We start from the raw sequence: 12421 nt of genomic DNA on the forward strand, positions 1-12421 counted from the left end.
CTTGGCAAGTTTTGCATCCAAAATAGGTGTAGGTGTCTGCGTTGTATAATTTTGCATGGAAAATACAACCATGCTCGGTCTTTAAGTAAACTCTCTTTACCTCCTTAGTAGTTTTCATAGGACTGAAACCTATCTTATCCAAGACAAAAACTCTTGCATGGCAGGGGATACGCTAGTAGAATAGTAAAAAAATATAAGTTGAAGCAAATGAAGAAGATGGCATGCTTAATTACGAAAAAAGACTTGTCGTTGTGACTTACTGTATCCACTTTGAAGTTCTCATCCAGCTTGATGTTGAAGCGCCTATCATCATCTATGAAGATTCTTCGCACAGGCCGCGCTCGTCTTCGTAGTATTTGCAAATACCAAAATCCTTTTCGTCCTCAGACATTTCGTATGTTCATAGTTGAAACATTAATTGAAAATCGATCGAAGACAACTACCATGATACTCAACACAAATCCGGGGCACTCGTTATTTCCTACATATTGTGGCACAAGTCATGCCAAAATTCACGAAAAAATCCGGCATGATCTTTGCTAAAATAGGACATATCGAGCGCCTGAAATTTGCCTGAACGGAAATGAATCAACACTCCGGCAAAACATAGGCCACTCGGAGGTGTAACCTGCAAACATGACCGGCCACTTGGGCAAGCACATGTCCTATTTGAGCAACACAAGATATACATTTCAAAATATCTTATAGGACTCATATTGACATGAGATTTCAATAAGCAAAACCAAATCGTAAAATAAATAAGTATTCAAATTAGCATGCATTCAATAAGCAAAAGTGAATCGTCTCTTGCATCCGTACATCATCGAATATTATCATTAATACATCCTGGATAGTATCATACATATAACATCACTAATACAACTAAAACCCTAGCGAACGACGGGTATCGACACGAGAGGTGGACACCCAAAGAGAAGGAATCATCACAGGATCATAGCTCCAGTGAGATCCCTGGAGAACCTGCCAAGTACTGGAGAACATGTGCTCCAGCGCAACCAAGTAGTGACGGACGTGCGCGTCCTCCTTGCTGACACGGTGACGTACCACCTCTGTGGGGTCCTCAAGCCTCTCGACTGTCACTGGCCCACGCGACCGCCACCAAAGAAGGTTCGGGTCAATGATGGGCTGACTCCTCACCAAGTTGTGCCCCCCGGTAGGTAGCGCCTCCTAGTACCAGCCTAGCGGAGCCCAGTCCCGGACATGGCCCATCTGGTCAAGCAGGCGTCCTCCACCGAGTCGACGACGAGGATGCGGGATAGGCATTGTTGACGTCGATGCGGGAAAAATTGCTTTAACTAAAAAAATAACAACAAATGTGACATGTTCAACTAGTTCTATTAATTCAACTAGTTCTTACTAAAAATAAACTTACTATAAATAAAAATAAACTAGTACCTAATTAGTACCTAGTTCTTACTAACTAATTAGTACCTAGGAACTACTGCCCTAATTACCATCTAATTTGATGAACCTAGGGGTGGAAAGTGGTAGCGGATATTCCAATTATCCAACTTAAAAGTGAAATAAGTGGTAAAATTTTACTCGGTTTATGATTAATCTTAGAAATTATTATGCATTACAATAGTGTTTATTCATCATCTAAGAAAACATCATCGAAGAAAACATCTGAGCCGCATCCGTATCCGATAACATCCGCATCTGATTCGTTTCCACCAATACATGAACCCTAACTAACTTGATGCAACTAAAATTTGAAGAACCCTGGGCAGAAGTAGGGGAGGGGGAGGAGCAGGCGTGCTCACCTCGGGTGCCTGTGGCGAGGGAGGGGCAGGCGGCGTCAAGGTCGGGGTCAGGGCTCGGGCGCGCGGCGGAGGGCGGCGTCGAGGTCGGGGTCGGGGCGGCGTCGAGGTCGGGGACGGCGTTGAGGTCGGGGTCGGGGTTAGCGTCGAATCCGGGGTCGGGGGCGGCGTCGAGGGTGTGCGGAGAGCAACGGGAGAGTGCGCCGCGGCCGATGGGCGACAGCGGCAGCGACAGCAGAGGAGTTGGATTTCGGGGAAGTGGTCGTGGGGAAGAACGAAGCGGGCGGTTAAGTCAGAAGTAGCAGTAGCACGTTCCAGAAAGTGTGTTACTGCTAAGTTAGCTACAGCGCATTCCTCGATACGCGCTACTACTATTCCTTTCTCTTTTTTCCCCTTTTTCATTTTTTTCTTTACATTTTTTCCTTTCACCATTTTCTATTTCTTTCATTTTCATTTACTTTTCTATTTGCTTTCCATTTAATTTTATTTCCTTTAGTAGCAGCGCCTTTCAGCGTAAGCGCGCTGCTACAAAGCAAGTAGAGGTAGCACGGTTCAACGTAGATCGCTACTACTATTTGTAGCCTGTCGGCTAAGCCGTGGGAATTTTAGTAGTAGTGTTTTTATCTTCAGGCGCGCTAGTGCTACAACTATATCTGTAGTGCCTTTTACACCAGCGTGCTACTGCTACTTAGCACCAGCGTGCTTTTTTAACACGCGCTACTGCTAAAGTTCTGTGTATAAGGTTTTCCCTAGTAGTGAATAATGCTTTTTGGAGTAATTCTAAAGCCTTTTCTCTCATAATATGCAAGGTATGCACCAAGGGGGAGAATTCTGGCAGCTGGAAATCTGGACGTGAAAGGCTACGTCAAGCTACCTATTCTGCACAACTCCAAATGAGCTGAAACTCCACGAGGATTTTTGATGGATTCTTTAAGGAATATTGGAGCAAATAAGTACCAGAGGAGGGCCACCAGGTGGGCACAACCCACCTGGGCACGCCATGAGGCCCAGGCGCGCCCTGGTGGGTGTTGCCCTCCTCGACCCACCTCCGGTGCCCATCTTATGGTATATAAGTCATTTTGACCTAGAAAAAATAAGGTGAGGACATTCGGGACAAAGCGCTGCCTCCTCGATGAGGAACTTGGGCAGGAGCACTTTTGCCCTTTGGCAGAGCAATTCCGCCGGGGGAACTTCCCTCCCGGAGGGGGAAATCATCGTCATCATCATCACCAACAACTCTCCCGTCTAGGGGAGGGTTATCTTCATCAACATCTTCACAGCACCAACTCCTCTCAAACCCTAGTTCATCTCTTGTGTTCAATCTTTGTATCAAAACTATAGATTGGTGCCCATGGGTGACTAGTAGTGTTGATTACATCTTGTAGTTGATTACTAGATGGTTTATTTGGTGGAAGATTATATCTTCAGATCCAGTATGATATTCAATACCCCTCTGATCTTGAGCATGTTTACCATTAGTGAGTAGTTACTTTCGTTCTTGAGGTCACGGGAGAAATCATGTTGCAAGTAATCATGTGAACTTGATATGTGTTATATATTTTGATGGTATGTATGTTGCCACTCTCTTAGTGGTGTCATGTGAACGTCGACTAAATAACACTTCACCGTATTTGGGCCTAAGGGAATTCATTGTGGATTAGTTATTAGATGGTGGATTGCGAGAGTGACAGAAACTTAAACCCCAGTTTATGCGCTATCCATAAGGGACCGATTGGATCCAAAAGTTTAATGCTATGGTTAGAATTTATTCTTAATACTTCTCTCGTAGTTGCGGATGCTTGCGAGAGGGTTAATCATAAGTAGGAGGTTTTTTCAAGTAAGAACAACACCTAAGTACCGGTCCACCCACATATCAAATTACCAAAGTACCGAACACGAATTAAGCCAACATGATGAAAGTGATTAGATGAAATTCCCGTGTGACCTCAAGAACACTTTGCTTATCATAAGAAACCGTTTTGGCATGTCCTTTGCCTCCAAAGGTTTGGGCTACCTTTCTGCACTTTTTTACTACTATTGCTACTTGCTCGTTACCAAATTATCTTGCTACCAAACTACTCCGCTACTTACAATTTTAGCACCTGCAGACATTACCTTGATGAAAACCACTTGTCATTTCCTTCTTCTCCTTGTTGGGTTCGACACTCTTACTTATCAAAAAGAGCTACAATTGACCCCATACACTTGTGGGTCATCAAGGCAATTTTCTGGCGCCATTGCCGGGGAGTGAAGCGCTCTTGGTAAGTGGAAATTGGTAAGGAAACATTATTACTACGTGCTGAAATTTATTGTCACTTTCTACTACGGAAAACAATCCTTTGAGGGGTTTGTTCGGGGTATCTTCACCTCGACCGGAACCACAATTAGTTACCCCTCAACCTACTGCACCAACTGAAAATATTGAATATGAAATTCCTTCAGGTATGTTAGAACAACTACTAGCTAATCCTTATGCAGGAGATGGAACCGAACATCGTGATATGCATTTGATATATGTGGATGAAATTTGTGGATTATTTAAGCTTGCAGGTTTGCCCGGAGATGAAGCTAAGAATAAGGTTTTCCCTTTATCTTTGAAGGGAAAAGCATTGACATGGTATAGGCTATGCGATGATATTGGGTCTTGGAACTGGAACCGTTTGAAATTGGAATTTCATCAGAAATTTTATCCTATGCATCTAGTTCATCATGCTCGAAATTATATATATAAGTTTTGGCCTTGTGAAGGAGAAAGTATCGCTCTATCTTGGGGGAGGCTTAAGTCAATGTTATATTCATGCCCCAGTCATGAGCTCTCGAGAGAAATTATTATCCAGAACTTTTATGCTTGGCTTTCTCGTAATGATCAAAACATGCTCGATACTTCCTGTACTGGTTCTTTTATGAAGAAGACTATTGAATTCTGGTGGGATCTTTTAGAAAGAATTAAATGTAACTCTGAAGATTAGGAACTCGACGAAGGTAAAGTGTCAGGTACTGAACCAGAGTTTGATTGTGTTAAATGTTTTATGAATATCGATGTCTTTCAAAACTTTAGCACTAAATATGGACTTGACACTGAGATAGTAGCTTCCTTTTGTGAATCTTTTGCTACTCATGTTGATCTTCCAAAGGAGAAGTGGTTTAAGTACCACCAACCAACTAAAGAAGAAATTAAAGAACCGGTAAAAGCTAAAGAAGAAACAATTATTTACAATGTTGATCCAGTTGTTCCCACTGCTTATATTGAAAAACCACGTTTTCCTGTTAGGATGAAGGAACATGCTAAAGCTTCAACTGTGGTTAATAAAAGTAATGTTAGAACATTTAAACCTTCTGAACAAATCAAAGTTGAACCTAGTGTTGCTATGGTTAAAGATCTCTGAGTTGATAATATTGATGGGCATGTTATTTTACTTCTGCGATGAAGCTTCTAGAATTGCTAAACCTGAAGGAAAAGATAAACATAGACCAGTTGTTGGCATGCCTGTTGTCTCAGTTAAGATAGGAGATCACTGTTATCATGGGTTATGTGACGTAGGTGATAGTGTGAGTGTTAGTTCCTTCTCCTTATATGAAGAAATTAGAGATGAAATAGCACCTACTGAAATAGAAGACATAGATGTTACTATTAAACTTGCTAATAGGGATACTATATCACCAATTGGGATTCTTAGAGATGTTGAAGTCTTGTGTGGGAAGGTAAAATACCCTACTAATTTTCTTGTTCTTACCACCCCACCAGATAAATTTTGTTCCATTATATTTGTTAGACCTTTCTTGAACACCGTCAATGCTAAAGTAGATTGTAAGAAACAAACTGTCGGTGTTAGCTTTGGTGATGAATCTCATGAGTTAATTTTTCCAAGTTTAGTAAACAACCTCATAAGAAAGATTTGCCTAGTAAGGATGAAATTATTGGTGTTGCTTCTATTGATGTGCCACCTACTGATCCTTTGGAATAATATTTGCTAGGCCATGAAAATTATTTGCATACGCGTGAAAGAAAAGAAATAGATAGAATCTTTTTTGAACAACAACCTCTGCTTAAACAAAATTTACCGATTAAAACTCTAGGAGGTCCTCCTCCACTTAAAGGTGATCCTGTGTTTGAACTTAAACAATTGCCAGATACTTTGAAATATGCTTATCTTGATGAAAAGAAGATATATCATGTTATTATTAGTGCTAACCTTTCAGAACATGAAGAAGAAAGATTATTGAAAGTTCTAAGGAAGCACAGGGCTGCTATTGGATATACTCTTGATGATCTTAAGGGCATTAGTCCCACTCTATGTCAGCACAAGATTAATATGGAACCTGATGCTAAACCCGTTGTTGATCACCAACGTCGGTTAAACCCGAAAATGGAAGAAGTGGTAAGAACAAAAATATTGAAACTTCTGGAAGCAGGTATAATCTATCCTATAGCTGATAGTAGATGGGTAAGTCATGTTCATGGTGTCACTAAGAAGGGAGGTATTACTGTTGTTCCTAACGATAAGAATGAGCTTATTCCACAAAGAATTGTCACGGGCTATAGAATGGTAATTGATTTTAGAAAATTAAATAAAGCCACTAGAAAAGATCATTACCCTCTCCCTTTCATCGATCAAATGTTAGAAAGATTATCCAAGCACACACATTTTTGCTTCCTTGATGGATATTCTGGCTTTTAACAAATACCTGTTTTACAATCTGATCAAGAAAAGAACACTTTTACTTGTCCTTTTGGAACATTTGCTTATAGACGTATGCCTTTCGGTTTATGTAATGCACCTGCTACCTTTCAAAGATGTATGACTGCTATCTTCTCTGATTTTTGTGAAAAGATTGTTGAGGTTTTCATGGATGATTTTTCTGTTTATGGGAAGTCTTTTGATGATTGTTTAAGAAATCTTGATCCAGTTTTGCAGAGATGTGAACAAATAAATCTTGTCTTGAATTGGGAGAAGTGCCACTTTATGGTTAATGAAGGTACTGTCTTGGGCCACAAAATTTCTGAAAAAGGCATTGAGGTGGACAAAGCCAAGGTCGATGAAATTGAGAAAATGCCATGTCCTAAAGATATCGAAGGTGTTCGTAGTTTCCTTGGTCATGCTGGTTTCTATTGAAGGTTTACCAAAGACTTTTCTAAAAAAATTGGGCCTGTTACTAATCTTTTGCAAAAGGATATTCCCTTTGTGTTTGATGATGATTGTATGGAAGCCTTTGAAACACTAAAGAAAGCCTAAATTACTGCACCTGTTGTTCAACCACCTAATTGGAACTTGCCTTTTGAGATTATGTGTGATGCCAGTGACTATGTTGTTGGTGTTGTTCTAGGACAAAGAGTTGATAAGAAACTAAATGTTATTCATTATGCTAGTAAAACTCCAGACAGTGCTCAACGAAACTATGCTACTACTGAAAAAGAATCCTTAGCAGTGGTTTTTGCTTGTGATAAATTCAGATCTTACATTGTTGATTCTAAAGTAATTGTTCACACCGATCATACTGCTAAAAAATATCTTATGAAGAAAAAAGATGCTAAACCTAGACTCATTAGGTGGGTTCTTCTCCTACAAGAATTTGATTTGCCCATCACTGATAGGAAAGGAGCAGAGAACCCCGTAGCTGATAACTTGTCTAGACTTGAAAATATTCTTGATGACCCACAACCTATTAATGATAGCTTCCCTGATGAACAACTAGCTGCAATAAATGTCTCTCATAGTACACCTTGGTATGCTGACTATGCTAATTATTGTTGCTAAATACATACCACCTAGCTTGACATACCAACAAAAGAAAAAAATTCTTCTATGACATGAGACATTACTTTTGGGATGACCCACATCTTTATAAAGGAGTAGATGGTATTACTAGACGTTGTGTACCTAAGCATGAACAGGAAAAAATCCTACGGAAATGTCACTCCGAAGCTTATGGAGGACATCACGCGGGAGACAGAACCGCTCATAAGGTATTGCAATCGGGTTTTTATTGGCCTACTCTGTTCAAGGATGCCTGTAAGTTTGTCTCATCATGTTATGAATGCCAAAGAATAGGTAATATCGGTAAGCGTCAAGAAATGTCTATGAATCATTTGATGTTTGGGGATTTGACTTTATGGGACCTTTTCCTTCCTCCAATGGGTATACACATATTTTGGTTGCTGTTGATTATGTTACTAAATGGGTAGAAGCTATTCCAACCAGTAGTGTTGATCACAACACCTGTATTAAAATGCTTAAGGAAGTTATTTTTCTAAGGTTTGGAGTCCCTAGATATTTAATGACTGATGGTGGTTCACATTTTATTCATGGTGCTTTCCGTAAGATGCTTCCTAAGTATGATGTTAATCATAGAATTGCTTCACCTTATCATCCTCAGTCTAGTGGTCAAGTTTAACTTAGCAATAGAGAAATAAAACTAATCTTACAAAAGACTGTTAATAGGTCCCAGAAGAATTGGTCTAAAAAATTAGATGATGCACTTTGGGCTTATAGAACATCTTACAAAAATCCTATGGGCATGTCTCCATATAAAATGGTATATGGAAAAGCTTTTCATTTACCTCTTGAGTTAGAACATATAGCATTTTGGGCAATAAAAGAACTCAATTATGATTTCAAACTTGATGGGGAAAAGAGGTAATTTGATATCAGCTCATTAGATGAATGGAGAACCCAAGCTTATGAAAATGCTAAGTTATTCATAGAAAAAGTTAAAAGATGGCATGACAAAAGAATCCAAAAGATAAAAAATCTATATATACCTCCTGAACCTGTAAACCTCCATATCGCGGAGAAATCTCATGTTTTCTTTTCTTGCTGTTTTCTGTCAGATCCAATCCACCATGGCCTCTTCAAGCTCCTCCAAGGACAAGTTCTTCGACAACATCATCAACCCATATCTGCGGGAGATGATGCAGCACCCTCAAGCTATCCAGATGCGCGATGGGGTGTTGCACATCCGCGATGTGCAAGGGCCTAGGGGGAGTGGATCCGTGGAGGCCAGGCTTGGAGCCATGGAGCAGGACATCTTCAAGTGCAAGGGGATGGTGGAGCGTGGACTCAATGCCAATCACCTCATGATCGCAGACTATACCCGTGATCTCAAGGTGGATGGCAAGCCCATAAAGGACATCATCTTATCCCTCAACGAGCAAATCAAATTCCTCCATTGCCAGATCCAAGATCTTCAAAGCCAGGTCTTTGAATATGAGGCCAGGTTTAAAGGTATGAGTTTGGCTGCCAGTTGCAGGATCCGGGAGACTCAGTCATCCTCTTATGATGGTGAGCCTCTATCATGGAAACCAGAGGACAAGAAACCTTCTACTTCATCACCACCAGCTTCTTCATCACCACCAAAAAAACTGAGTATTGGGTATGCGCACTCCCCTTGGCTTTGGCCAAGCTTGGGGGAGGTGTCCCGGTATTGTATCAATCTCAACTATCTTTTGCCTTTACTTTCTTAGTTCAATCATGGTTATCTTTTGCTATTAGATAAATAAAAGTTTAGTTCGATCATTTCTTCTTGTGAGTTTGCTTAGTGATCAATCCTTGTAATCGTGTGCGAGATATAATAAAGTTTTGTTTCAGTTTTGCCTTCTTCACTTTCTTACTGCAATAAAAAGAAAGGAAATAAATAGAAAAGATCATATGATAATCCTATGGTAAGTGATGACATTACACAAGGAAAAGTATAAGTAGAGAATTCTATTGTAGATTGACAAACATAGCATTGGTCAATGATGCAACACATGAAACAATTAATAAGGGAAGAGAAGATTCACATATAAATACACTATCATGGAAATCTTTTGTGATTGTGAGCACCCACCAAAATATTATATGTCAAAATTGTTAACGTTGGACAAGGAAGACAACTTAATGATTTATGTTTGTTCGTATTCACACAGAAGTCATATTGTCATAGATCCTTCAACATGTGGTGCTTGCCCCTACCTTTGCTAGCCAGAAATTCCGCACTAAGTAGAGATACTACTTGTGCATCCAAAACCCTTAAACCCTATCTTGTTTGAGAGTCCACCATACCTAACTATGGATTGACTAAGATCCTTTCTTTGCCTAAAAATAGTATTGATTCGTGGAATAAGTGTAAAGATGCTTTCATCTCTAAGTATTTTCCTCACGCTAAGATCATCTCCCTTAGGAACGATATTATGAATTTTAAGCAACTTGATCATGAGCATTTTGCACAATCTTGGGAGAGGATGAAATTGATGATACGTAATTGCCCTACACATGGTTTGAATATGTGGTTGATTATACAAAAAAATTATGCCGGATTGAATTTTTCTTCTAGAAATCTTTTAGATTCGGCCGCGGGAGGCACTTTTATGGAAATCACTTTAGGATAGGCTACTAACTCCTAGATAATATTATGGTTAATTATTCTCAATGGCACACCGAAAGATCCACTAGTAAAAAGGTTCATGCGATTAAAATAGATTAATGTTTTGAGTGGAAAAATGGATGAACTTACGAAATTGTTTGCTAATAAAAGTGTTTCTTATGATCCTAATGATATGCCTTTTCCCACTTTGATTAAGAATAATAATGAATCTATGAATGTGAATTTTGTTGGTAGGAACAATTTTGGTAACAACGCGTATAGAGGCAATTTTAATCCTAGGCCGTTTCCTAGTAATTCCTCTAATAATTATGGTAATTCATACAATAATACCTATGGAAATTTTAATAAGATTCCCTTTGATTTTTAGAATAGTGTTAAAGAATTTATGAGATTGCAAAAGAATTTCAATGCTTTGATTGAAGAAAAAATTCTCAAGATTGATGATTTGGCTAGAAACATTGATAGAATTTCTCTTGATGTTGATTCTTTGAAACTTAGATCTATCCCACCTAAACATGATATCAATGAGTCTCTCAAATCCATGAGAATTTCCATTGATGAGTGCAAAGAAAGAACCGCTAAGATGCGTGCTAAAAAAGATTGGTTTGTAAAAGCGTGTTCTTATAGTTTCCATGACAATAATGATGAAGATCTAAAAGTGATTGATGTGACTCCTATTGAATCTTTGTTTTCCAATATGAATCTTGATAAAGATGGGACTGAGATGAGTCAACTTTAGTTAAAAGGCGTCCCAATGATTCGGAGTTTTTAGATCTAGATGCAAAAATTGATAAAAGTGGGATTGGAGAGGTCAAGACTTTAAGTAGCAATGAACCCACTCTTTTGGATTTCAAGGAATTTAATTATGATAATTGTTCTTTGATAGATTGTATTTCCTTGTTGCAATCTGTGTTAAATTCTCCTCATGCTTATAATCAAAACAAAGCTTTTACCAAACATATCGTTGATGCTATGAAGCAATCTTTTGAAGAAAAGCTTGAACTAGAAGTTTCTATCCCTAGAAAACTTTATGATGAGTGGGAACCTACTATTAAGATTAAGATTAAAGATTATGAATGCTGCACTTTGTGTGATTTGGGTGCCAGCGTTTCCACGATTCCAAAAACTTTGTGTGATGTGTTAGGTTTCCGTGAATTTGATTATTGTTCTTTAAATTTGCATCTTGCGGATTCCACTATTAAGAAACCTTTGGGAAGGATTAATGATGTTCTTATTGTTGCGAATAGGAATTATGTACCCGTAGATTTTATTGTTCTTGATATAGATTGCAATCCTACGTGTCCTATTATTCTTGGTAGACCTTTCCTTAGAACGATTGGTGCAATTATTGATATGAAAGAAGGAAACATTATATTCCAATTTCCGTTAAGGAAAAGCATGGAACACTTTCCTAGGAAGAAAATTAAATTTCCATATGAATCTATTATGATAGCCACTTATGGATTGCATACCAAAGATGGCAATACCTAGATCTATTCGTGTTTTTATGCCTAGCTAAGGGCATTAAACGATAGCGCTTGTTCGGAGGCAGCCCAATTTTATTTTTGTTCTTTGCTTTTTGCTCCTGTTTAGTAATAAATAAATCATCAAGCCTCTGGTTAGATGTGGTTTTATGTTTTAATTAGTGTTAGTGCCAAGTTGAACCTTTAGGATAGCTTACGCTGATAGTTGTGTTGACCCTGCTGAAAATCAGAAGCTTTTGCACTTAGTAAATTAGTTTTGAAAATTCACAGAAACATGCTTCTGATCTGATTCTTTTTGATCTGGATTAGTACACAAATTTCTCAGGTTTTCCTAGTTTGGATGGATTTTTGGAGTTACAGAAGTATTCGAGAGTTATAGATTACTACAGAATGTTTTTTTTGACAGATTCTGTTTTTCGCGTGTTGTTTGCTTATTTTGATGAATCTATGGGTAGTATCAGGGGGTATGAACCATGGAAAAGTTGCAATACAGTATATATTACATCAATATAAATAAAGAATGAGTTTGCAACAGTACCTTAAAGTGGTGATTTACTTTCTTATACTAACAGAGCTCATGAGATTTTCTGTCGAGTTTTGTGTTGTGAAGTTTTCAGTTTTGGGTAAGGATTTGATGGACTATGGAATAAGGAGTGGCAAGAGCCTAAGCTTGGGGATGCCAAAGGCACCCCAAGGTAATATTCAAGGACAACCAAAAGCCTAAGCTTGGGGATGCCCCGGAAGGCATCCCCTCTTTCGTCTTCGTCTATCGGTAACATTACTTGAGGCTAT

This window comes from Triticum aestivum, chromosome 3B (genome assembly GCF_018294505.1).
Source record: "Triticum aestivum cultivar Chinese Spring chromosome 3B, IWGSC CS RefSeq v2.1, whole genome shotgun sequence".
Taxonomy (NCBI): domain Eukaryota; kingdom Viridiplantae; phylum Streptophyta; class Magnoliopsida; order Poales; family Poaceae; genus Triticum; species Triticum aestivum.